At 45.4% G+C, this 24906-nt stretch overlaps 1 long non-coding RNA gene across 1 annotated transcript in view; it reads right to left on the reverse strand.

Annotated features, from left to right (window-relative positions):
• Window positions 1–17778: 17778 nt before the first annotated feature.
• LOC125400977 (uncharacterized) overlaps window positions 17779–24906 on the reverse strand; it is a 40512-nt gene continuing 33384 nt past the window's right edge. The window contains exons 2-4 of the long non-coding RNA XR_007232163.3: window positions 20682–21354; window positions 20009–20108; window positions 17779–18178 (exon numbers count right to left, since the gene is read on the reverse strand). This is a non-coding gene — a long non-coding RNA (uncharacterized LOC125400977). The remainder of the gene's footprint in view (window positions 18179–20008; window positions 20109–20681; window positions 21355–24906) is intronic.

Genomic DNA, 24906 nt, shown 5'->3' on the forward strand with positions numbered 1-24906 from the left:
CTTCATCTCGAGCGGCCGCACCGCACTTCCTGTCTGGCTCCATGCTAGATGCTGACTTTTATTTTCGCCCTGCTCACCCATTGTCACGTCTCTGAAATTGGCCAATCTCTCACACGTTTGAATCCAACCCATGACATTCTCATATGGAAAACCTCCATATCGTTCTTTCTCTTGCTTGTCAAGCCTCCACTCAGGCTTATCTCTTCTGCAAGACTTTTCCATTCTTCCTCCTTTTTCTTTTCTGTCTATATCACACAAATACACACACCGAGGGCACACAGGGAGGACACCTAACCCAGGTAGGTTTTTCTCTTCCACTGCATGTCACCTAGGACCGTAATTATGTGCTCTCTTATTTTCTCCCTCCATGAGAATGAAGACATCTGTCTACAGCAGAAACTGTATCTTACTTCTGTCTTTCTGGTGCATATCTTAGCACCTGACTTTTACAATTGTAAAATCTTTTTTTTTGTTGTTGCCAGGCGGCGGTGGCACACACCTTTAATCCCAGCACTAAGGAGAGTAGAGGTAGATGGATCTCTGTGAGTTGAGGTCAGCTTCGTCTACAGAGTGAGTTCCAGGACAGCCAGGGCTACACAGAGAAGCCCTGTCTTGAAAAACAATCAAACAAAATGTAAAGTCATTTTTAAAAAGTAAACCAATTTTTAAAACGCCGTTGAACCAGAAGAATTATCCCTATGTTTCAGCTGAGGAAGCAGGATCAGTATTAACTGACTCCATTCAGTTTAGTGCTATGACAATGTGGTGGACGAAGGACCCGGAACTGACCGTCTGACATCAAAGCCTGGCATCTCTCCCACTGCATCGTAGCAGTGAGCACTTTGTGCTAGGGATGCCCGTCTCACTCTCACATCCTCTTTTTAGAAAATATCTACAGCCTTAGGAAGAAGGTAGCTCTCCATCCCAAATGATGGAGTCTCTGGGCATGGTTGGTGGCTGCGGAGGGAGCCAGGTCGGTTCTTACCTGAGAATTCAGAGAGATGAGCAGCTGGCCCCAGGCTCTGACCCTCGAAGGAGACAGAGAATAGGGTCACTGAGCCGGACATTCTGGGCTTTCTGTTTGGGGGGTCATGTGATTTGATACGCTCTAAGAGTAGATAGCTCAGCAGTTACAGTCACTAGCTCTTGTAGAGGACCTGGCTAAATGTACAGTGGCTTTTTCTTTTGGCCACCAACCAGCTCTCAAATCATGACACAGAGACTTATTATTAGTGTTGAATGCTTGGCCTTATCATACACTTGTCCCACTAGCTCTTATAACTTAATTTTACCTATTTCTCTTCATTTATGTTTTTTCTTCCTGTATGTCCTTCTTTCCTGCTTCTTGAGTCTGTCTGGCAGCTGTCTGACTTCTGGCCCTGAGCATGTCCCTCTCTTCCTCCCTCATTCTCTCCCCCCTCTTTTCTCTCAAGTCTATATACCTACTCCTATTTTTATTCTCTCTGCCCACCAGTTCTGCCTAGCCCTCTTCTGCCTAGCTATTGGCCATTCAGCTCTTTATTAGACCAATCAGGTGCCTTAGGAAGGTAAGGTGAAACAAGAACACATCTTTACACAATTAAATAAATGAAGCGCAAAAACAAATGTAACATTTCGTCACATAGTTACAGTAACATTCCACAGCATAAACAAATGTAACACACTTTTGCCTAGTTAAAATAATATTCCACAACACACAGAGAGTCTCCTGTGATCTCTGATGGGGAGTTTGAAAGCACACACATGACGCACATATATGAGTGCAGGCAAACACACGATCTAACATGTGGATCTAACACGAGAAACACAGACAAGGGACCACAGTGAATGGGAAACAGAAAGAAACAGAGAGGAGATAGAGGGAGAGAAAAGTGGGGAGCAGGGAAAGAGAGGCTTAGTTTTTGATAGTTTCCATTAACTATTGACAAATGAATTCCATAAGACCCCTGATTCTTAATGGAACATTTCCCTTTCCCCTAATTCACTAATTTTCTCTCCCAGATCTATATAAAGCTGCGATTCTCACTTATGAGCATCTCCCTGAGTGTGGTTTCGTGGCCACAATACATTTCCTCATAGTCTACCTGCGATGAAGGTAACTGCCTGCGAGTGTCACAGGCTGATTTCTTTGGAAGCAGGTACTGAGGGAAATGAGATCGGGTATATGTTGGGGATCAATATGTGTGAAGGAAGAAGGGAGGAAGTGGAGGGCAGAGAGGAGGGAGTCAAGCTTCGCAGAGGGCCTGCGAGAGCCTCCACTCAAGGGAAGGCTCTGGGGTCCACGCTGTCCTCCAGGGCATCTGACTGGATCTTTTTACCTGCACCCCACTCAACCTCTGGACACAGATGCCTGGGAACTCACCAGTCTAGGGCGAACTGATTTCCTGCAGCTGGGACAAACAGAAGGCACTGAGAGCTGAAGCCTGTCTTTTCACCATACTCTATGTTTGGACAGCAAAACCTTCCCAGAGGAGCAATCCTGTTTGACTCCTTGACTGTGGCACCACGTGACGGGGTGCCATGGTTTTTCATTCTGAACATCTCATTTGGCCACCTAACACATCTGCTGATGGTCACACATCAGCTTCACTGCCACACACTAAACAAGAGTGATGTGGGAGAATTGTCTGTATTCTGTCAATCATATTTTAATAAAATGCTGATTGGCCAGGCAGGCAGTATAGGCGGGAAAGCCAGACAGGAAGTAGGGGTGGAACAAAGAGACTGGGAGTATTCTGGAAGTAGAAACTCTCTCACCACTCCTGTGCAGACCACCGAAGAGGCAACATGTAAACTGACAGCTGAAAAAGGTACTGAGCCCGTGTGGCTAACATAGATCAGAATAATGGGTTAAGATAAGTCATAAGAACTAATAAGTAGCCTGACCAAATGGGCCAATCAGTTTATAACCTTATGGAGTCCTGTGTGTGATTTTCTTTGTTGCTTGCCGGCTGTTGGGGTACCAGGAGGGACAGAAACCCCAACAAGCCGGCCCTCATGCTACAAATGGCGCCAACGTGTGGACAACTGTATCCACATAAAGCCTGAGACAGTTTGGGAAGTAATTCTAGAACAAAATGACAGCATTGCACGTGGTTTCTTGGTAGCAGCAATTTCTCGCATCGGCTCTGCTTGCTAGAGGCAAGCAAGGCTCTCATCTAAGAGAGGCTTCCTGACTCGGCTTTAGCTGCAAAACCTTGCAGCTCTTTTAGGAGGTCCTGCCACAAAACACTTAAACGGTGTTGGTGAAAAGCTGAATGCATGCTTCTCAGGGTTTTAGCCGTAACAGGAAAAAAGCTGTGCTGTTTTAAAATGCCGGTTTTCTGGGCTGTCCTGCCAGGGCAAACCTTGACTCTTTTAGGCAGGCAGTCCGACTGAGTGTGGTCTATGAGCAGAATGTTGCAGTTTGCTTGCTGGCAAGGACCTTGAAACGCCATAGAGTTGTGGCAGTGAACACAGCTCTGGCTGGTACCTCAGCCATGATGCTGGAAAGCTAAATAACGGGCTGGGTCTAACCGTCAAAGCCATGATTTTAGACTCATGTGGTCAGAAAAAAGAGAGAGAGATACAGTAAAGAGAGATTCAAAGAGGAAGAAAACCTCTAAATGGTTTACAGTGTGTATATGCAGACTAAAAGTTAAAGTTCTTAAAGTTAAAAGGAAAGAAAGAGAGTAGTTGGGTGTGGTGGTACACACCTTTAATCCCAATGCCTGGGAGGCAGAGGCATATTGACCTCTGTGACTTCAAGGGGTAGAGGTAGATTGACCTCTGTGACCTCAAGGTGTGGTAGTACACGCCTTTAATTCCAATGCCTGGGAGGCAGAGACAGATCTCTGTGAGTTCAAGGTGTGGTAGCATACACCTTTAATCCCAGCACTGGGGAGGCAGAGACAGGAGGATCTCTGTGAGTTCAAAGACAGCCTGGTCTACAGTGTTATTCCAGGACAAAGATATACAAAGATCCTGTCTCAAAAAGTAAAAGTAAAAATAAAAGAAATAGAGGTTAAAATAAAGCCACATAAAGATGGAAAATGCACAGAGAATCTTCATACTGTATGCTATTATGCTCTCTTTAAATTGTTTGATTGCTGAGGAAGGAGCAACAACTGCTAAAAGACTTTTGTTTATAAATGCTGCTGAACTAACCCAAGATAGGAATTTTGAAAATACCTTGGCTTCAAAACTGAAGTCAAAAGGTATGTTACTTTGGAGAAGAGATTTTGCTTTTGTTTCCACAGAAAACGAGAGACTCTGGATTTATTCAGAGTTAAGAATAATCACCTTTGACCAAGGGAGGCCACCTGAAAAATCTCCGATAGGAACAGATGGCCCAGATGTCTGAGTTCTACATCCAGAACAGATTCAAGACTACTGCCTGAGATGATCGAGACTCGCAGGATACTCCAGTCATGACTTGATTATAACTCTAAATTTTCTTTAGGTCCCCTTAAGACTATCAGTGCCCCCTACCAGCAGGAAGTAGCCTGAAATACTACGCCCACATTCCCAACAAATGGACTATGGGTATTTTCCTTTGTTTAAAAAAAAAAAGAGGGAAATGATGTGGGAGAATTGTCTGTATTCTGTCAATCATATTTTAATAAAATGCTGATTGGCCAGGCAGGCAGTATAGGCGGGAAAGCCAGACAGGAAGTAGGGGTGGAACAAAGAGACTGGGAGTATTCTGGAAGTAGAAACTCTCTCACCACTCCTGTGCAGACCACCGAAGAGGCAACATGTAAACTGACAGCTGAAAAAGGTACTGAGCCCGTGTGGCTAACATAGATCAGAATAATGGGTTAAGATAAGTCATAAGAACTAATAAGTAGCCTGACCAAATGGGCCAATCAGTTTATAACCTTATGGAGTCCTGTGTGTGATTTTCTTTGTTGCTTGCCGGCTGTTGGGGTACCAGGAGGGACAGAAACCCCAACAAGCCGGCCCTCATGTTACACAAGAGTTCTACTTTTCAATTAAGATGTTGATCTGAGGTCCTCCAAGAGTCCAGGAAGGGCATTATCTCCCTCTCGTTATGTTCCAGTTCGGCCTCTTTCTTTGGTTTTTGGTTATTGGAGAAAGTATCTTCCTACACACTAAGTATGGTCTGTTAGTAATAAATCAGATTCTTCGTCCCCTGGAGCTGCTTCTATGTCCTTTGTCAACTCCACTTCTCCACCAAAGCGCTCAGTTTTAGGAGTGGAAACCAAGAGTCATGGAAAATATACTGCTCCTGAATTTTACTTTTCCACAGGAAGCAATATATGTTAGCCTTCTGCCAGAAAACATCATAGATAAGAAATCTCAGCCACATTTTTATTAGTCAGGATTCTCTAGGCTTGTGTGTGCATGTGTGCATGTGTGCACATGACAGAGAGAGAGAGAGAGAGAGAGACAGAGACAGAGACGGACAAGGAGAGGCAGGAAGAAGTTTCATTTTAAATTTCTTTCTTTTATTGTATTTTTATATGCATGGTTGTTTTGCCTTCATGTAAATCTGAATACCGTATGCAATGCCTGTCGCCAGAGGGCATCAGATCCCTCAAGACTAGAGTTACAGGCAGTTGTGAGTCACCAGGTGGGTACCGGAAATTGAGCCTAGGTTCCCTGAAAGAGCAATCAGTGCTCTTAACCCCTGAGCCATCTCTCCAGAATCAACTTAAGCTGTATGCTGACAAGGCTTGAGTCTGCGGGATAGCCTGCCAGCTGCAGACCCAGGAGAGAGCCAGAGCGGCAACCCAAGTCTGAAGGTCATCTGCTGAGATTTCTTCCCGCTCAGGGGAAGCTAGAGTTTTGTTCTTTTCAGGCTTTCAACTGATTGAGGAAGACCGGCTACATTACGATCTTCTTTTACTCAGAGTCCGCAAATGTAAATGTTAATTGCCTCCAAAATGTTCTCAAAGGAACATCCAAAATCATGTTCGAGCAAATATACGGGCCCTGTGACCCAGGAAAGCTGACATAAGTTATCCATTGTAATACTATAAGTTGAATTTTTTTTATAACCTCAGTTTATAGCAGAATTCCAAAGTAGTTGTGTGAATGCCAGATGCTGGGAGACCCACTGCGTTGAAAACCTGCATGGTACTGAGGCCCAATGCAGATCAGCATCAACCCAATGCACCAAAGGCCTGCATGGTACTGAGCCTCACAACACATCAGCATCAAAGTAGACAAAAGAAATTTCAGGAAAGATGGAACCACCAGGCAGACAGAAACCTTAGAATTAGAAGACTAGTTTGCCACATACAGACTCTCAGTCTTAATGATTTCCTTCTGTTTCCTAGATGAAGAAAAGGGAAATCCAGATGCCAAAGGCCTTGTCCTTCTTTCTGATAGACTTGGTAGAGCAGAGCTGCAAACGCAGACCTTTGGGGCTAGGGTGTTTCTCCTCTTAGCTCCCTGGCATGGGTAACTGGAGCACTGGCTTCTGGGGGGGGGTGTCTGTGATCCTTGCTGAAATTCTGAACTTCTAGGACCCCGAATTTACTGCATGAATGGTTTTACATGCAAGGATTCATTCCTCCGCCAGCATATCTTCCTTGCCCCGGGCTCTACTTCTTGAATAGGAATGCTCAAGCTCGGTTACAGTGTTGAGTGTAGGTGACTATTCTTTGAAACTTGCATCTGTTGCACGCGGGAGGAGGATCCGGCTTTGGCAGACTGTTTCAGAGGGTTTGCCGTCTAGTACTTCAGTGGCGGCAAGAAAAACAGGCTCCCTCTGTGGGAGTGGGAAATCACAGCTGTAGAGCGGAGGGAATGAGGCAGGAGGCTCGAAAAACCTGTCCTTAGTGACTTCTGTCAGTTAATAAGGTTCTAAAGCCATCCAAAACAGCTCCTCAGCTGAGGAACAAGCATCCAGCCCATGAACCTGTGGGGACATTTCAGATTCAAAGCTTAGTAAAAATTAACTAGGTAATTTGTGTGGGAGAGAGACAATAAATTGAGGAATCTCATCCTGTGTAGGCATAGAAAAGACTTTTTTTTTTTTTTTTTTTTGAGACGAGGTCTCACTTTGTAGACCAGGCTAGCCTTGAACTCAGATTCACCTGCCTCTACCTCCCAAGTTCTGGTAAAGATGTTCTAAAAGCGAAAATGAAATTCTTGTTGTAATTTAAAACCACTTTGTAAAATTTGTTTTATACAGAGATGTGCATCATGGCATCGAGTTATTTAAACGAATTCTGTGCCTCCGAGGGGGACACCTGTAGACTGGGAGACAGCTGTATTCTGCTTAAATACAACAGAATCGCCTGCAGAGCCTGTCGGTGGTGTGAGCCGTCTCAGCTCCAGAATCATAGATACCATTGCTATCACCACTCCATCCCAGCTTCCTTCAGTGTCTTCTCCCTGACCCACCCGCAAGCACACTTCTTGGTCCTGATGGAGCCGAGCTCAGAGAGGGACCAGCTCAGCAGCCTCTCTTGGTTCCATCCCACCTCCCTGAAGCTCCCCGTGTGTGTCTGGAGTTGACCCAATAGCTCAGCATCTGGGTGCTCCTTGGTCACCCTCTATGCCCCCCCTGGTTCACATGCAGATAAGAAGTAATTGCCTTTGCTCTTTCTTCTCTCTCGCCCCAGATTCTCTGGTCCAGGCAAGCCTTGCCTGCTTCAAGCAGAGATTTGCTCTGTATTGGGGAACTCTCTGTGAATCCAGCTGACTAATGGCTTTCTATCTTTATTATAAAACAACCTAGAAAAGTTCGTAGTTCGCTGAGAATCCCTCTGAGTCATAACTCAGAGAAAAACCTGCAAGTCATCCTGTTTGATTTTAAAAAGGCTTCTCCGGCTTCCGGGTCAGAGGAGGAGCGGCCTCATCTTTTCTTGTTGATGTTTTCGAGACAGGGTTTCTCTGGAGCTTTGGAGCCTGTCCTGGAACTCGCTCTATTGACCAGGCTGGCCTTGAGCTCACAGAGATCTGCCTGCCTCTGCGTCCCAAGTGCTGGGATTAAAGGCAGGCTCTACCACCGCCTGGCTGAGCCACTACCACCCGGGGTTTCCTCATTCTTAAAAGTTGCCCATCATTGGGCCAGGAGACTGGTAGACCTGCTTCAAGCATCGTTCAGGAACAGGTGACGTTTGTCATGTCACCTCTGTCCGAGATTTGATCATCCCTGTAAAGAGAAGCTTATAACAACACTGTGTGTTCAGATGCATGGGGGTCCACACACAGCACCCTTTGCCCCAGGATTGTCTACAAATTAAATGAGGTCATCCATGTGACAATACTTTATCTATTCAAATGTAAGTTCCCTTTATTATCAGATTACAGTCCCCATGAGTCATCTCAGATGTCAGTCCTTGGTATAGCTGCCCTTAATCCTACCACGATCGCCCCCCCCTTCTTGTTTCCTGGCAACAAGATGATGGAGACGGTCACATGCACACTCCCTATGCCACCTTTCATACTTTGTGGCTCCGCCCTCCCTTCTCTGTAGGTCTGTCAGCGCTCCCTTGCTCGAGAGGTCAGGAACCAATCAGGAAGTCTTCCAGTTGACAGCCGGGTGGCTGATGGTGGCACACCACTGTTCAGTTTGGTTGCAGCCGTGTGCAAACCCCAAGGGATGATAAACTAGGAGTCCAGAACTGTGTGTTTCAGATTCCCATTGCTGTTGATTATCTAGGAGGTTTCCAGGTCATTTATTTATTTATTTATTAAAATTTAATCTTTGAAACCCACTCCTTCCCAACTATTCCCTTCCAGCTTCAGATCTTTTTTTTATTCTTGAAAAAATAGTCACTGAGTCCAATTTGTGCTGCTCACATGAATATAAGATCATCCCCTGGGGCATGGGTGGCCGTCCAGTGGCCACCCCATGAAGAAAATTGACTACAAAATTGACTCCCCTGCCCCAGCAGTTAGGCCATTTAAAAAAAAATCTATTCTGGTCAGGGAGTGGGCGTGATCTGCCTTCAAAAACAACATCACATCAGAGAGCCGGTATCTTCTGACCTAGCCTCGGTAGACGGCTAAATTCTACAATTGCAGAATGAAGAGGAACATTAAGACATGGGTAGGGGCCATGGACACCTTTAATCCCAGCATTCCAGGAGGCAGAGGCAGGTGGGTCTCTATGAGCTCATGGTCGGCATGGTCTACTTTGTAGCACATTCCAAGGAGACACAGTGAGACCCTGTCTCAAATCAACCCTCCCCATGAGAAGGAGGGGAGAGAGAGTTTATCACACCTCCGGTGAACTTCGTATACCCTCACTGTCTGAGGGACCAGTTTTCTCACCGTTCTCTGTACCCTCTCACCCTACTGGATGTGTTAGCCTAGTTTTCCTAACTGACCTTCAGCCTAATCCACCCTCGCATTTCCCTGCTTGGACAGAAGCCCTGCCTTGAACTTCAGACTGCCTGGTTTACTTCCTGATGCTGCTTTGCTGACACAACCCATTCTTCCAGAGGGTTGGGTCTATGCCCAGTGTTCCGCTCCAGGCCTGGTAGCCCCATAGCAGAGGCAGCATCGGGAGCTACAGGTTTGCCCAGGCCCACCTTTCCGCTTCTTCCCTACAGGCTGTGTTCCTGAGGTCCCACCGTGCCTCACCCCTAAACCCATCCCATTCAAACAAGACCTGGGAAAGCCTCATCTGGGGCTCTCTTTCTCTTGAAAGGGTCATAGTAGGTGACTTCTAAAGTAACGGAAGGGAGTTCCGACACCAGCGTTCTTCGTTTCTAAGTAGGCCAACTGTAAAAGAAGTCTACACTGGCTCAGAAAAGCTGAGGCTTGGGAGAGAGTGAGTCAGACTGAGCAAAATGTCAAGCTAACTGCGGAGCCGGGAGATCCAACAGCAGCATGTCACCGGGCAGACAGCAGGCTCATCTCTGGCGGGAGGCTGTGACTGGGAAGTCACTGGGCAGACAGCAGTGGCAGCCTCCTGCCAGAGATGAGCCTGCTCAGACAGCTGTGGACAAGATGCTCGCTGCCGCACCCAGCCCATTAGCCACACTCACGCTCAGGGAATTAGTAATGCCACTTTGTCTTCCAGAGGAACGCGGATTCTTTCATGACCTAAAGCTATTTAGCACGGTGACTGTAATTCTACCTTTTCCTGTGGCTAATGTCTGTGCTTTCGGGTTCAGCATCGTCTCATTAGTACAGTGCCCATTTCCTTACACGGAGTGGTCCCTGGGCGCATAGTCTTCCTCTGGGGCTTCCTTAATTCCTTTCAGATGCTTCCCCGGGTTGTGCAAAACTAAGAACTCAGGTCCTTAGAGGGATACATTTGAGCCCCATGGTTATTTATGATTTTTGGAAATTTCATCAGGGCCTTGGATTTCCCAGCTGGAAATGAGATGGAAATGCCTGACAGGCAGGGACAACCACGGAGGATGGCGGGACTCATACACAGAAACTTCCCCCAAATGGGAACCCCCAAAGCCTTCCTGCCCTCTAAAAAATTCCCCCTTCAGGACTTTTTTTTTTTTCTTTGCTTATTTGACCTTTTCCTCTCATTCTTACATAAGCCCGCAAGCCCTCTCAGGCCTCCACAACCTTTCTGCTCCAATTCCGGGCCTACAGCATACTGAGTCAGCATTAACACTTCCTGGAATCAGTATTCTTTTTTCCTCCTCTCTGTCTTTTCTATTTTATTTATTTATTTATGCTTTTATTTACTTACTTGGTGTGTGGGCACGTGCATGCTTCTGTGCTCGTGTGGAGGTCAGAGGACGGCTTATGAGGAGCCAGTTCTCTTTTTCTGCCATGTGGGTCTCAGCGGTCAAATTCAGACTAGTACGCTTGGCAGCAAACACATTTACTTACCCGCCGAGCCATCTCTTTTTAATCCCATGCCCCCCTCTCTGCACATGTGTATATGTGAAGGTTCATTTGTACATGCATGTACATATGTGGAGGCTAGATGGGAGTGTCTGGTATTGTTCCTCAGGTGCTTCCCACCGCCGTTTTTAAACTTTTTATTTTATGTGCATTGTTGCTTTGCCTCTATGCATGTCTCTGTGAGAGTGTTGCATCCCTTGGAACTGGAGTTATAGACAGTTGTGAGCTCCTATATGGGTGCTGGGAATTGAACTTGGGTCCTCTCGGAAGAGCAGCCAGTGCTCTTAACTGCTGAGTCACCTCTCCAGCCTCTTTTTTTTCCTCTTCTTGTTTGTGTTTTATTTTGTTTGAGACAAGATCTCTCACAGGCCAGAAAGTCACCATTTAAGTCTGGCTGGACAGTAAACCCTAGGAATCCACCTATCTCTACCTCCCCAGAGATGGATTACACGTGTATGCAGCCATGTCTGTCTTTTTTAAAATGTAGGTTTAGGTACAAATTGAGGCAAGCATTTTACCAACAACGTTTTCTTTTCTCATGGTCAGAAGATGGAGTCACGGCTGAAGGTGTGGAGAGCTCTTCTGTCTGTCTATCACAAGGAACCTTTGAGTTCTGCTGCCACGAGTCAGGAGACCCTGAGAGGTAGTGAGGAGGGGTGTGGGGGACATAGGAAGGTGACGTCAAGCTACTGAACTGGGAATTAGCTGTGTGGCTCAGTTCGGCTGGCTTCCGGGTAACATGCCTGGTTCCATCTTCAAGAGGATTCTAGCTAGCACCAGGAACCATAGGCCCTTACAGATCATTAACTCTACCCGTTACTACACAGACAGAGAAACCAGGAGGCTCCCTGGAAAGGCCGGTACTGTTGCCAAAGGCAGAACTCTAAATTCTAGGTTTTCATTTCTTTGCATTTTTCTATGACAAATGATCCTGATGTGGAAATCTAATTCGGAGGATTGAAAGATTTTGGGTTAGACGCCTGAAGATTTAGGAGTTTTCAAAGTAATCCTAGCAACAGATGAGAGATGGTAGAAACACAAAGGATTGTGTGTGTGCACCAGAAATACATTTCTTTAAAAAAATGTTTCATTGTATGTATACGATGGGTGATAGCGGGCACGCGTGTGTGGGGCAACATTGGAAACTGATTTTGGAAAAGAGGATAGCTTTTGGAAATTGATTCTCTCCTTCCATTATGGACTCTGGAATCAGACTCAAGTTATCAGGCTGTGCGCAAAGTGCTTTTACCTGCTGAGCCATCTTGACATGCCACACAACCTCTCGATTGCCGCAGCCACTGGACTGGCCATCTACTCAAGATCACAGATGTACGAAGTCCTTGTTATTTGTAAGTAGAAGACAAAGAGGAGTTGAGCTGATGGGGCCTTGGGACAGACCAAGTACAATTTCTTAAGACCTGGGACTCCTGCCTTGGATTCCAGAGGAATCAAGTAGGCTTCACTTAGGATGAAACATACATTCGATGGTCACTGTCCTGGGAGGAACACGGGCTGCAAAGAGCGGCTAAAAGTCTCTAACAGACACAGATTCTGACTAAACAGAACTTAAGCTAAACTAAACAAAGCAAAGTGCAGCAAAGTTTATCAACCACGACACACAGGAAGAGCATCTTATTAGAAGTACCACTTATTGGGTCGGAGGTTTACCACTACGCATGTCCACCCCAAACAATAGTCTGTGTTAAACACATTACTATTGATTTCCTGGGTTACTTTAAGTCAATCCATTTAACCATTCTAGCTTCATCTGCAAAACAACTGGGCATAGATCGCATGATTTCTAAAGGCCCTGTCAGTTCTAAAATAAGTACAGAGGCGATATGTAATTACATATTGTGTTATGGCAGTAAGCCACACCCCTACTATTTCTGAAGAAGCCTTAAAAAGTCGCATGATAGTTAAGGACTCTTGCCTCACATCTGACTTCCATCTACGACTACGGTGTGTGAGCATTTGTCCAGTGGACTGTGCAGTCCTGGACCATCTGGGAAGATGCTCACAGTTGACAAACAGAAAGCTGGAATGGGAACTGAGACACACTGTCCCCTTGCCCTTTTCGGTCTCCAGAACAGACTGATCTCTTTACTTTGAACTGTCTCATTTGTTTAATTATCTTGTCAAGTTTTTTCTCGAGGCATGGTTTTTGGCTCTGCAGTTTGGCAGTGAACCGAGACTAGATTAGAAAAGACGCTCATTACAAGTGAACCTTTCCAGCCAGGCTCTGGCTTACTCTCAGTCCTCTTCCCCTCTGCTAGCTTCTGTGACTTCTGACACAGCCCGGCTGATCTTTTTAAAAGATCTTCTTAATCTTCTTAAAAGATTAAAATGTGTATCTTATTTTAAAATCTACTTGTGTGTGTGCACATTGTGTGTTTGTGTACGTGCATGTGTGAGCGTCTGTGTGCACTTGCATCCGTGCGCGCACGCGCGTGTGTGTGTGTGTGTGTGTGTACGTATGTGTACGTGTGTGTGTTTGTGTGTTCTAGGGACTAAATTCAGGTTATCTGGCTTGTGTGCTTCTCACCTACTGAGCTGTCTCAGCAGTTCAAGCTTACGTGTTTTTCTAATGTTACTCTTTCCAGTGTGAACACTTCTCTCCTTCTCTCTGAATTCTTCCTTGACTCTCGTTCGCAAACTGTCATCTCAGATCTTCTTTGCCCTCAGGGGCAGTGGACAAGTCTTTCTCTTCTGATGGAGCAAACATCCCACTCTGTTGAATTTCCAGGACTTGTTTTTTGTTTGTTTTTCAAGACAGGACTTCTCTGTGTTCTGGAACTCACTCTGTAGACCAAGCTGGTCCTGAACTCACAGAGATCCACCTGCCTCTGCCTCCCAAGTTCTGGGATTAAAGGCATGCGTCACCTCCACCCAGCTTTTTTTGTTGTTGTTGTTGTTGGTGGTTTTTTTATTTGTGTTTGTTTATTTTTTTGACACATTATTTTCTTAGTGTAGCCCAGGATAGCCACACATACTTCCTGAGTACTTAGATTACACATATACCATGCCTGATTTGTCCAGGACATTTTTGTGTATGTACTTTTCTTGGGCCATTTTACATTTCTGTAGCAAAATGTTTGAGCCAGGGGACTTCATAAAGGAAAGTAATTTATTGAGACCCTGGTTTGGAGAATTCAAGGTTGAAGCTTTGCTATATGCTTGGCATTAGTGAGCTCCTTTTAGTGGAGGTCATACATGGGAGGGGGTTGTACAAGCAGAGTAAGTTGCACACTCAGGACATGGATTCCAAAGGGATGCCAAATTCACTTATAGTAACCAACTCTTCAGCAACTAACCGAGTTCCATTCCATTCATGAGCATAAAATCTTCGGAATTTAGCTACACACTGCAAGACCCCATCCTCTCTCTCTTTTACCTCCAAGCCTCTAACCTTTGAACTTTTGGAAGACGAGCTGTATCTCAACCACAACCCACATCTTAGAAGATCCCTCCCAGAATGGCTCAGGCACCAACAGTTACTCTGCTCGAATTCAGATCCCCAGGGATTGCCAACAATATAATCTGGGGCAAGTTGAAAATAAGGAAACACTTTTCTTCGTCTGTAAAACAGACCTGAGGGCAGTTTTTACCTCATACAGGCCCTGTTACATTTCAATGAGACAATAAAACGTCAAGCATTTAGAACAGTGTCTTGCCTGTAGTGAATGTTTAATACATGAAGCAATTGCAACTCTTCTTCTGTATTTTACATGTATAATTTCTATCCTGTGTTCCCTCCTAGACTCTGCAATTCTTTAGTCTATGTTTGTTAGGACATGTGAGTACATGTGTATTGTGTGTATGTGTATGCACTTGCATGTGCAGGTGCATGTATCCATGTATGCTCATGTGGAGGCCAGAGGTAGACATTGGATATCTTTGTCTATTACTATCTTTCTTACTTTTTGATATAGGATCTCTCGTGGAATCTTGAGTTTGTTGCTTTAGCTAGGTTATATGACCATAGGACTCTTGGATTCTCCCTGTCTCCACCACCCCAACACTGGGTTTACAGTTGCGTCTAGCTATTTTTTAAAATATTTATTATTTTCTTTAGTTTATTTGTATTGTGGATAACCCTTCTTTTTGTATGTTTTATTCTCATTGGTTAATAAAGAAGCTGATTTGGCCTATAGCAAGGCAGGATAAAGCCAGGTGGGAAGGCAAATTGAAAATACAGGGAGATAGAAGGGCAGAGCCTAGGAGATGCAAGCCAGTCCCTGGAGTAACAAGATGTACTAGACCACAGGTAAAGTCATGAGTCATGTGGAAATTCATAGATTAATAGAAATGGGTTAATTTACAAGTAGGATCTAGTTAGCAATAAGCCTGAACAATAGGTCAAACAGTTGGTAATTAATATTCAGCTTTGGTGTAATTATTTTGGGACTGGGCGGCGGGGAAGCAAAAACGCCACCCCTGTTTACTTATGTATGTGTATTTTCCATGTGTGTGTGTGCCTTCGGAGTCCAGATGAGGGCAACGGATCCAATAGCACTAGAGATATAGGCAGTTGTGGACCACCCGGTGTGTGTGTGTGTATGTGTGTGTGTGTGTGTGTGTCCATGGAGGCCAGAACAGGGTGTTGAATTCGCTGGAGCTTATGTCACAGGCAGTTGTGAGCTGCCTGATATGGGTGTTGGTAACTGAACTCTGGCCCTCTGGAAAATCAGCAAGTACTCCTAACAACTGAACCATCTCCCCTGTCCCCACCTGCAGCTTTTCCCATCACTGTGTTGAGTCTAAACTTGAGCCCTCACGTGTGTGCAGCCAGCCGCTGAGCCATCTCCCAAGCTCCCCTATAGTTCTGGAGACAGGAGGATTTGTATCTTGTCATTTTTGTATTTCCATTTGGGTCTAGAACAAAATTTGATGTGTTTAGAAAAACTTAGGCCCACATTCTTTTCCTCCTTTTGGTTCTGCTTATTTATGAGGTGACTTCAGTCATAAAATTAATATTCCATAAATTAAAACATCCCATTCTCTCTAAGCAATAGATAAATCAGATATCAGACCATTGTGTACAGTTGCAAACTTGAGCCCAGAGCTCACTGCACTGCTCTGCTTTTAGGCTGTGTTATCTTTGCTTCCCACAGCCAGGGATCAGCCTGGCTCTGGAAGGCAGGCATCCTGATGGCCAGTGTCATTTTGAGCACAGTTCCCTCCGCAGGGAGCCTCACCAATGATCCATGAATAAACCGGTGAGCAAGCATGAACCGGTGGAAAACTTTTGGTATTGGGCTCGCAGGACAAGGTTCAGCTGTAGTCAGTTCTTTGGGTCAAATTCAAATCCCTTTCTGAAACATTTCCAAAGCCATTTCTTCCATCTTCACAGAGACTTCTGTGGTTTGTGTTCATGGGTCTATGCCAAATTGCAGTTTACCCAACACTGTGATTCATTTATTTGTTTCCTATACGCTGTTTGACTTTTCCCATATTTGGCCTTGGCTGAGAACTCCTAGCATATGGTGTACATGGCTAGGCAGTCAGATTTCTTAGTATTTTTGATCTTACTATAAAAAATTAGATTGAAGGTCAGTTCTAATAATAAGCCAGAGACTAGTCATTTCTTTTCAGTGAGTATTAACTTTAATTTACTTTTCTTTGGTGATTTCCACTGCATTATGTCGAGGCAAAATTCAGGTCAAGTAATGTATCATTAATAGGACTTAGTTCATGAATAAGAGTCATACAAAGTAGCACAGGCCCAAAGAGCTGGGCCTAGAGAAATGAGGACAGACAGGACCCAAAGCAATTAAAATCCAAGATATTGTCTTCTCTCTGCTCTCTGAAATAGCATCTTTCTCATGACTAACTCAAGAACCAGGTTTTCTGTGACTTCCCGGGATGATGTAACACCCCCACCCCCCACAGGCATGCATGCATGTGCACACACACACACACACATATGCACGCACACACATCCACTCATCCCAGATAAGGATCCCACAACAGAACAAAGTACAGATATCACCAAAGTCCAACTTGGTGAACCTGTGAGTTGTACAGCGACTGCTTACAAGAATATGGGTGAAAAATTACATATAGAAGCAGAAATGACTCAAAGACAGCTGCTCACAAAGCTGGGAACCTGGAGCACGCTGCACAGCCGCAGACAGCTCAACAGGTTGGAGAGGATCTTTCCCCAGGTCGATCAGTTGACCTAATCCTCTTCCAGGTCGATCCACCAGCTTCTGCTTCTTCCAGGCAGCTGGCCTTTTTTCAACTTTCTTTGAAGCTCGGCTCATCTCAGCAATCTTTATTGCCTACTCATCCTTAGAGGGAGGGACCTACTGAATCTGGTCAGTTTACGGCGCTGGATTAAGGAGCTTCCCTGGAAGATGGAGTGTTTCGATCTTGGAGGAAACTGCTACCAGGTTGTGCAAACACAGGCCTTTCATACAGGACAGGGCTGTAAGTAAGTCTCAACTGTTGGTTCTCCAATGGCCTCTTCTGTGTGACATTCTTTTCTTTTCCCCAAGAGAGGTTCTCTGTGTAACCCTGGCTGTCCTGGAACTGGCTTTGGCTGGCCTTGAACTCAGAGATTCACCTGACTCTGGTTCCTGAAGGCACGTGCACCCCCACCCACTTCTGTGTAGCACTCTTTTTTTTTTTTAATTTTATGATCATTGGTGTTTTGCCTGTGTGTACGTCTGTGTGAGGCTGTCAGAAGCCTTGGAACTGGAGTTAGAAACAGGTATGAGCTGCTGTGTGGGTGCTGGGAATTGAACTAGGGTCTTCTGGAAGAGCTGGCAGTGCTCTTAACTGTTGAGCCATCTCTCCAGCCCTCTATGTGGCTTTCTGACCTGTAGAGTAATGTTCTGTTTATAGATGCCTGTTATAAAGACTTCCGTCCATTCCTTTACTAATCCATTCATTCTTCCAGCATTAATTGATGTCACCATGTGTAGGAACTAGGGAAGAAAAATGAGTAGGCCACTGAGTTTTTTTCTGGTGGGAGGGACCAAAATAGACAGATGGTTAAAACCCCGAGTGTGACAAGAGCTTTATTAAGGAGGCTGCCAAAAGGTAGGTGGCAATTTCAGAGAAGGGAATGTCACAAAAACCCATGAAGAGAGAGTGTACTCGGCAAAATGGTGACAGCATGTGCCTCACTCAGAAAAACAATGTTGAATGCAGACGCCTCTCATAGGACAAGTGCCGTCTACTATCTGGTAGTCATGCGCAAAGGGGAGGGATCTTCGTGCTCTTTCATCATGGAAAAGCCGTTCAGAAACTGAACCCAGAAGCTAACAGTTGAGAGAGAAACAAATGACAATGAGCCGGGAATCCGGGGCACTGCCCTGGAGGAGCTGGCATGATTTCTCAGTTATTGAAGGATCCTTGAGATCAGAGGGATGGGGGTACCTTGAAGCAGACACTAAAAAAGGCAATGAAAAGATGGCAGAGCATTGTCACCTAGTGCTTTGGTTAGTGTCATTAACCAGAGCGAAGCTGTACGTCAAGCCTGGTGTAGTCACAGAAGCAGACTGAGCAAGTGTCCAGCCTTAGGACCCATGACTGAGCTTGAGTCCTACTCATCCCCAGCCTGCACTGTAGCCCCAAAGAGCGCATGGTCTTTGCTTAGTTTAGAGGGCTCCTGCCCCCGAGTTTAGCACAGGGCCCACTGCTCCAGGTCCTTGTATCCTTCTTCCGAGCTCCCATAGCAGTAAGCACACCCCTCTTGTTGGGTTAGCATTCACGCCACCAAGCATTCACCCTACTTTTCATAGCTGTACCAAGTCGTGAGTTCTCTGAGGACAGAATTGCCTTCTATTGATCAAAGACTTGAATCGATCAAAGACTAGACTAAAGCGCTGGCAATACATTCCTTGGGTGGATGGATGAATGGTTGATTCCAATAAAAGTTTTCATTTTTCTTGTGAAGACAGGTCTCAGGAAGTGAAGTTCAGCAAAATGCCTCGTATAATTTAAGGCAGTGGTAAACTATTGGTTTGGGAGGGTTTGGGGCTAATCCAAGCCTGGTTGGCCTTTTGTAGCTCTTCTATCTATCTATCTATCTATCTATCTATCTATCTATCTATCTATCTATCTATCTATCTATCTACCTACCTACTTACCTATCTATCCGTTTGTCTGTCTGTCCATCCACCTATCTATCCACCTGTCCATCTATCTATCCATTTGTCCATCTATCTATCATCTATCCATCTGTCTGTCTGTCTGTCTGTCTATCTATCTACCTATCTGTCTATCTATTTATCTATCTATCAGTCTATCTTTGATTTTTTTTGAGGCAGGGTTTTTCTGCCGTCGCTGTCCTGGCATTCATTTTGTAGATCAGACTGGCTTTGAACTCACAGAGATCTGTCTACTTCTGCCTCTTGAGTGCTGGGTTTAAAGACCACACTTGACATTCCTGCCCACATAGCCCTGCTGTTCTATTAAACTGTGACACTATCAGTGTTACATCGACATCAGAGATGTGGACAGAGAAGCAAGTGAACGAATAAAGTTCAGTCTCAGAGCCGGGTTCAGCCTCTCCTAGATCACCCTCCGGCTTTCTGATTAAGTGGCTTAGATGGGTAGCTCATCTCCACGGGCTTCTAGGCTCCTAGCCTCTTCCCCTTTCATACTCATTCTACACTCAGTTATTTTTCTTGAAATAAATTAATTAATTGCTGTATATGGTAGTATATGTCCTGTAATCTCAACTCTTGGGAGGCTGGAACAGGAAGTCTGCCATGAGTTAAGAGGCCAGCCTGGGCTAGAGACACACATATGCACACGTGTACACACGCACGCCTACCTGTATGCCCATGCCCATGCACGCGCACACACACATATGTACACGCACAGATCAATCATTTTTGCCCCCTTGTTGCCTGCAGAGCAAAGCCTGGCTCTTAGGTCTTCTGGGAACACCTGTGGCTGATTATACTTAACCGTGTTACTGATAGGCCAACCACTCCACGCCCCTCCCTCACAGCGAAGCTTTCATTCTTCTGTGCTTTTTCTTCACGCTCTTAAGGGAATCACAACAACGTCCCACGTTCACTCCAGCGGGTGAATTCCTGCTTGGTCATCATTTAAAACCCAATCCTCAGAATCCAAGAGTTTCTTCCTTAGCAAGGTCTCCCTCCCTCCCCTGCCTCCCCCAGATGTGTAAGCACCGCCTCCACTCTTCTCCTGGGCATCTTCGCTGGTGTTTATCACCAGTCACCCTGATGGAAATAATCTGCTTACTCACCCATCTGTCTCAGTTGCGAAAGCATGAGCTCCTTTAGTCCAAAGACCGTTCGTTCATTATCAACGTACGAGCACATAGGCGGTTCTCCAAGAGATGCTGTCTGAAACAAGTCAAATGAGTTATGCAGAATTTTACATGTACTGCCCCCAACTGTGACTGTTATTCACCTCCCTCCAAGTGAAATGTAAAGTAAATGACTGACTGAACACCGCTCTTTACATTTGGTAATGCCGTGTGGTTTTTACCTCTGACTTGCAAACCAGGCAATGCTATCTCTTATCACTTTACAGGTAAGGGAACTAAGACTGAACATGAGTAGGTAACTTTTCTTTTTGACAATTTTTTCAGTTTATTTTATTTTATATGTATGAGCGTTTGATCAGCATGTGCACCACATGTGCTCCTGGTACCAGTGAAGGCCAGAAGAGAACACTGGATCCTTCTGGAGCTGGAGTTAGAGACAGTTCTGAGCTGCCGTGTCGGTGCTGGGAACCAAACCTGGGTCCTCTGCAAGAGCAACAAGTGCTCTAAACCCCAGAATCACCTCTAAAGCCCCAGTGTTATCTTTTCTAAGAATAGGAGGGGGGAGAGCAGTACTTAGGCAGAAGTTTCTCGAACGTTTAAGGCAATGTTTATCTCACAATACCGTGCTTCCCCCAACACTTGGTCTTACCGGGTCTTGCTTGGTTAGCTTCTCCAAACTACATTGACAAGAACGATGACAATCAGGCTTGTCCTTGTCCTGACCACCTCCACTGTCCACCTGTGAGACCTTGGAGAGGCCAATCTGCGCATTGGTTGGGACACGTAAGAAACAAAGCCCAGACCTTCTTCCTGGCAGGAAGCTGTGTCTTCAAGCATGTGAATCGGTTCTCGGTTCCCCGGGATCAGATGGACATCCCTCTCACAGTTCATGGGTTTGGCCTGATATCCAGCCAGCAGCAGTCTGCTCCATGGCTCACTGGGGAACGTGAAACTGTCGACTCCTGAAATGTTGTTCTAGTCGCTGAGCCCCCAAGGTGAAAGGTCTCTTGGAGGGATGAGAACAGGCCAGATTTACCCAACTCTGCATGGCGTCAGACAGCTCTGAGCCACATCCCATTATGTCCCACAGAGCAGCTGAGGCTTAAACCATGTCTGACTCCTCAGAATACCTGCCCTCCGAGGGCAGAGGTCTCCACTCCCACTGCATAGCTGCAGAATGGAAAACTTTTAGGGCGGAGCTTTCTGCAGACTGGAGGCTGGACGAGGCTCTGACGAGTTTTCACTTAGGCCTTTTGCACCTGCTGCTGAGCTTTCAGCTTCCAGTGGAGAAGAGAGTTCACCAAAGGGTGTGCGTTCTTGTCCTGAAAAGCAGAGCACAGGAGACAGCCAGAAGAGGAGAAGAACGTGAATATGCTTGTGAACGCCTACTTCGTGATAGCCATTTAAAATATGCCCTTCTCAGGCTGGGGTGAAATCACTTGGTAAAATGATTGCCTAGAAAAACAATAATACCCCACCCTGACCACAAAGCCAGGCATTGTGGCACAGGCTCATAATCCAAGTGCTGGAGAAGTAGAGATCCTTGGAGCTCTTGTGCCAGTGAGAGATCCTGTCTCCGAAGCACCACGTGGGGGCCAGAGAGATAGTTCAGCAGTTAAGCATGCTTACTGCTTTTGCAAAGGACCACAGCTCTTTACACATTGGGTAGCTCACAATTTCCTGTAAGTCTGATTCCGGGGATCCTGTGCCTTTTTCTGGCCACTGTGTGTGCCCACCTTAACATTTATGTGTACACTCATGTACCTGTACACACACACACACACACACACACACACACACACATTAAAAAAATCTTATCACTGGGCATGGTGGTGCATGCCTTTAAATCTGGCACTCAGGAGCCAGAGGCAGGTGGACCTCTGTGAGTTCAAAGCCAGCCTGGTCTACATGGCTCCAGGACAGTCAGGGTTACATAGAGAGACCCTATCTCAAAAAACAAAACCCCCCAACCAAAACCGAAACGAAAATCTCATTTGATCATCACTATAATAATTTTTCCCATTTTCAAGGTGTGCAAACTGAAGAAGTCTCCAGGCAAAATAGTCTGTTTCTTTTCTTTGATCAACACAACAATATAAAGTATTGGCCCTGGTCCCAAGTGTCGGTGATAGGAGCCCAGCATGTAGATGAGACAGAATACAGCCATACAGGTAAGTATCTTTACTTTGCACAGGTCTGAGGCTGTGGTATCTTGTTCCATGTGCCATTAATGTAGTCAGGAATTAGATTTGGAGCTGAAATCTACCAGTGTTGGGGAAAGGAAGCAGTTTGAGGGTTGGCGAGATGGCTCAGAGGTTAAGAACACTGCTTTTGTTCCAGAGGACTCAGGTTTGATTCCAAACACCCACCCAGCAGTTAGCAACTGTCCCTAACTCCAGTACCAGGGGATCCAGCACCTTTTTCTGGCCTCCTTGGGTACCAACATGGCTGCCTAAACATGACCTGAACAGGGATGGCACCAACAGGCATGCTAACATGGATGGGGAAAGGCTCCTGAGGCCTCAACCCTAGACAAAGAGCTACAGGCATCCAAGGAATGCTGAGATCGGGAGAAACAAATTGGAGTGCTGAGATCGGGAGAAACAAATTCCCCAGAGAAGAGCACACCACTTGGTTATCCGAAGCCAAGTGGTCAGTCCTGAAAGCACACATACAAGTAATATTATACAGATAGAGCAGGATGCCTTTATGAATTTAGGCATATATATATATATGTATATATATATATGTCACAATGAAAGAAAAAGATCATAAATCTGAAAGAGTAAAAGCATGGCTGAGATGACACATGGGAGAGTATGGAAGGGGGAAATTATATAACTATGATATAATCTCAAAAAAAATAGACTAATTTAAAACAACCAAAAGCCCCAGTCATACACATGAAATGAAAAAAATTAAAAATAGCCTTGAACTAGAGTTCAATTGTGTTTGGGTCTAAGGGCTACTGCATAGATGTGGATGAAATTCTGCCTTCATTTTCTTATCCCCAAAAGAATAAGAATACATAGTTCTCCTCTCAGAATCGCTATAAGCATTCAAGGAGACTTTGAATGTTTTAGAGAGTGAGGCTTGCAGAACAGGTCAGCTCACAGATGAGCCACTTTCCTCCACTAAGATTTATTTATCTGTGTATACAGTGCTTTGTATATCCATCTGCACAGCATAAGAGGGCATTGATCCCGTTATAAATGGTTGTGAGCCACCATGTGGGTGCCGGGAATTGAACCCAGGACCTCTGGAAGAGCAGCCAGTGGTCTTAACCACTGAACCACCTCCAGCCCCACAAGTGGGCCAGTTCTTATCTAGTATCTCTTCTGTGGCGCTCTCTGCCCGTAGCTGGGTAACATTGATTTCTTAGTTTTTCTCTATGGCTAAGCAAATTGGAGAGCAGCTGCTTGGGAGAAGGAGCACAGACTAGGAATTGGGTGACTAGGGTTTGAGTCTTGTTCTTATTAGTTGCCGACTAGGTCTCGATTCCCCACATCTGTGTGCGCCGACCTCTTAGGGTTGCCTTCGAAGTAGACGAGAGCATAAAACCACGAACGCCTTTTCAGGCCTAGTACCCAGCCCAGGTGAAAGCTATTTTTCCAACAACATGTTTTGATGTGTGCCCGGTGGTCAGGGTGCAAAGGCAATGGAAATATGATCTCCCTTAGCACAGAGTGTGATGAGATAAACAAGCAAATGAGTAATTACACCACCGCGAGCAGGTGCCCTGTCAGGAGGAGCAGGGTATTCAGAGGACAAAGAGCAAGCACTATGTTGCTTATCTGTTGTTGCAAAACAAATTACCACCAGAACTTAGAGGCATGAGAAAACAAACATCCGTAAGCTTACATCATGTCTGCATGGGAGGACTCTGAGAATGGTCGGGCTGATTAGTTACACCTGGTTATATTAGACCGCACTTGGCCTGATGCGGTTCCTCAAGTCTACCCTACTTGGAGAGGATGACCAATAATTACTGTCCACTCCTATAATGTACCACCAGGAGTGGACAGAGGGTCCGTCTGTCTGAAAGACATGTCCATGTATAGTCTCTGCCTCTCTCCCTGGCGTCACGCCCTCGTATTTAATAAAATGAAAGAGACTTAAAGAAAACTCAGTGAGTTCAGTGCACACTGAAAATGTCATAGGGTCAAGACACGGTATCCGAAATGTAGGTATCACATGCACACATTAATGCAGAAGTAGAGGACATAGACATTTCTTTTAGGTTTTGCTAGGTTTTGTACATGTGTCTGCCCTATATAGCATCTCCTCCCCTCCCCTCTTCCCAGGCATTTTTGTTTATAGCCCTTGAACTGATCATTTTGAAGTAGAGTGAACAGTGCAGCAGACACATGGACAAACTTTGACTTTGTTTAGCTCAGCGAGGACTTATTACCACACAGTACTCCTAGATTTCAAGATACTTTCAATACATGAGGCAATATGACCAGCCACAGCTTTATCCTGCCTGTGTCTGGGATTAGCATCCTCTCTGAGCCACCTTAGACCTTCAGAGTGCCATGAGGGGTGTTATGATGTTATTCTGGCAGTGGTGGTCCCCTCAGATATCACTATCAGAATTTCTAGAAGCTTCCTCGGGCAGCTGATCCCACACCCATGGAGCCCCCTGCACGCCTCCATCAGTGCCTCCACCAGGCCTTGCAATGGCTTGGCTTGCCACTTCCTGCCTTTTCGTTGGGAAGGAGTACAGTTTAGTGATACAGATGATGGACTGTACAACTAGAGCCCCTTTTCATTCTCTGAGCTGTTGGGGCAAATTACTTAATGTCCTTGAACCTAAAATTTTCACGTTTGTAAATTAGGAATGAAAACTTATTTACATCACAGGGTTATTATGA

This window comes from Myodes glareolus, chromosome 24, assembly GCF_982192425.1.
Source record: "Myodes glareolus chromosome 24, mMyoGla1.1, whole genome shotgun sequence".
Taxonomy (NCBI): domain Eukaryota; kingdom Metazoa; phylum Chordata; class Mammalia; order Rodentia; family Cricetidae; genus Myodes; species Myodes glareolus.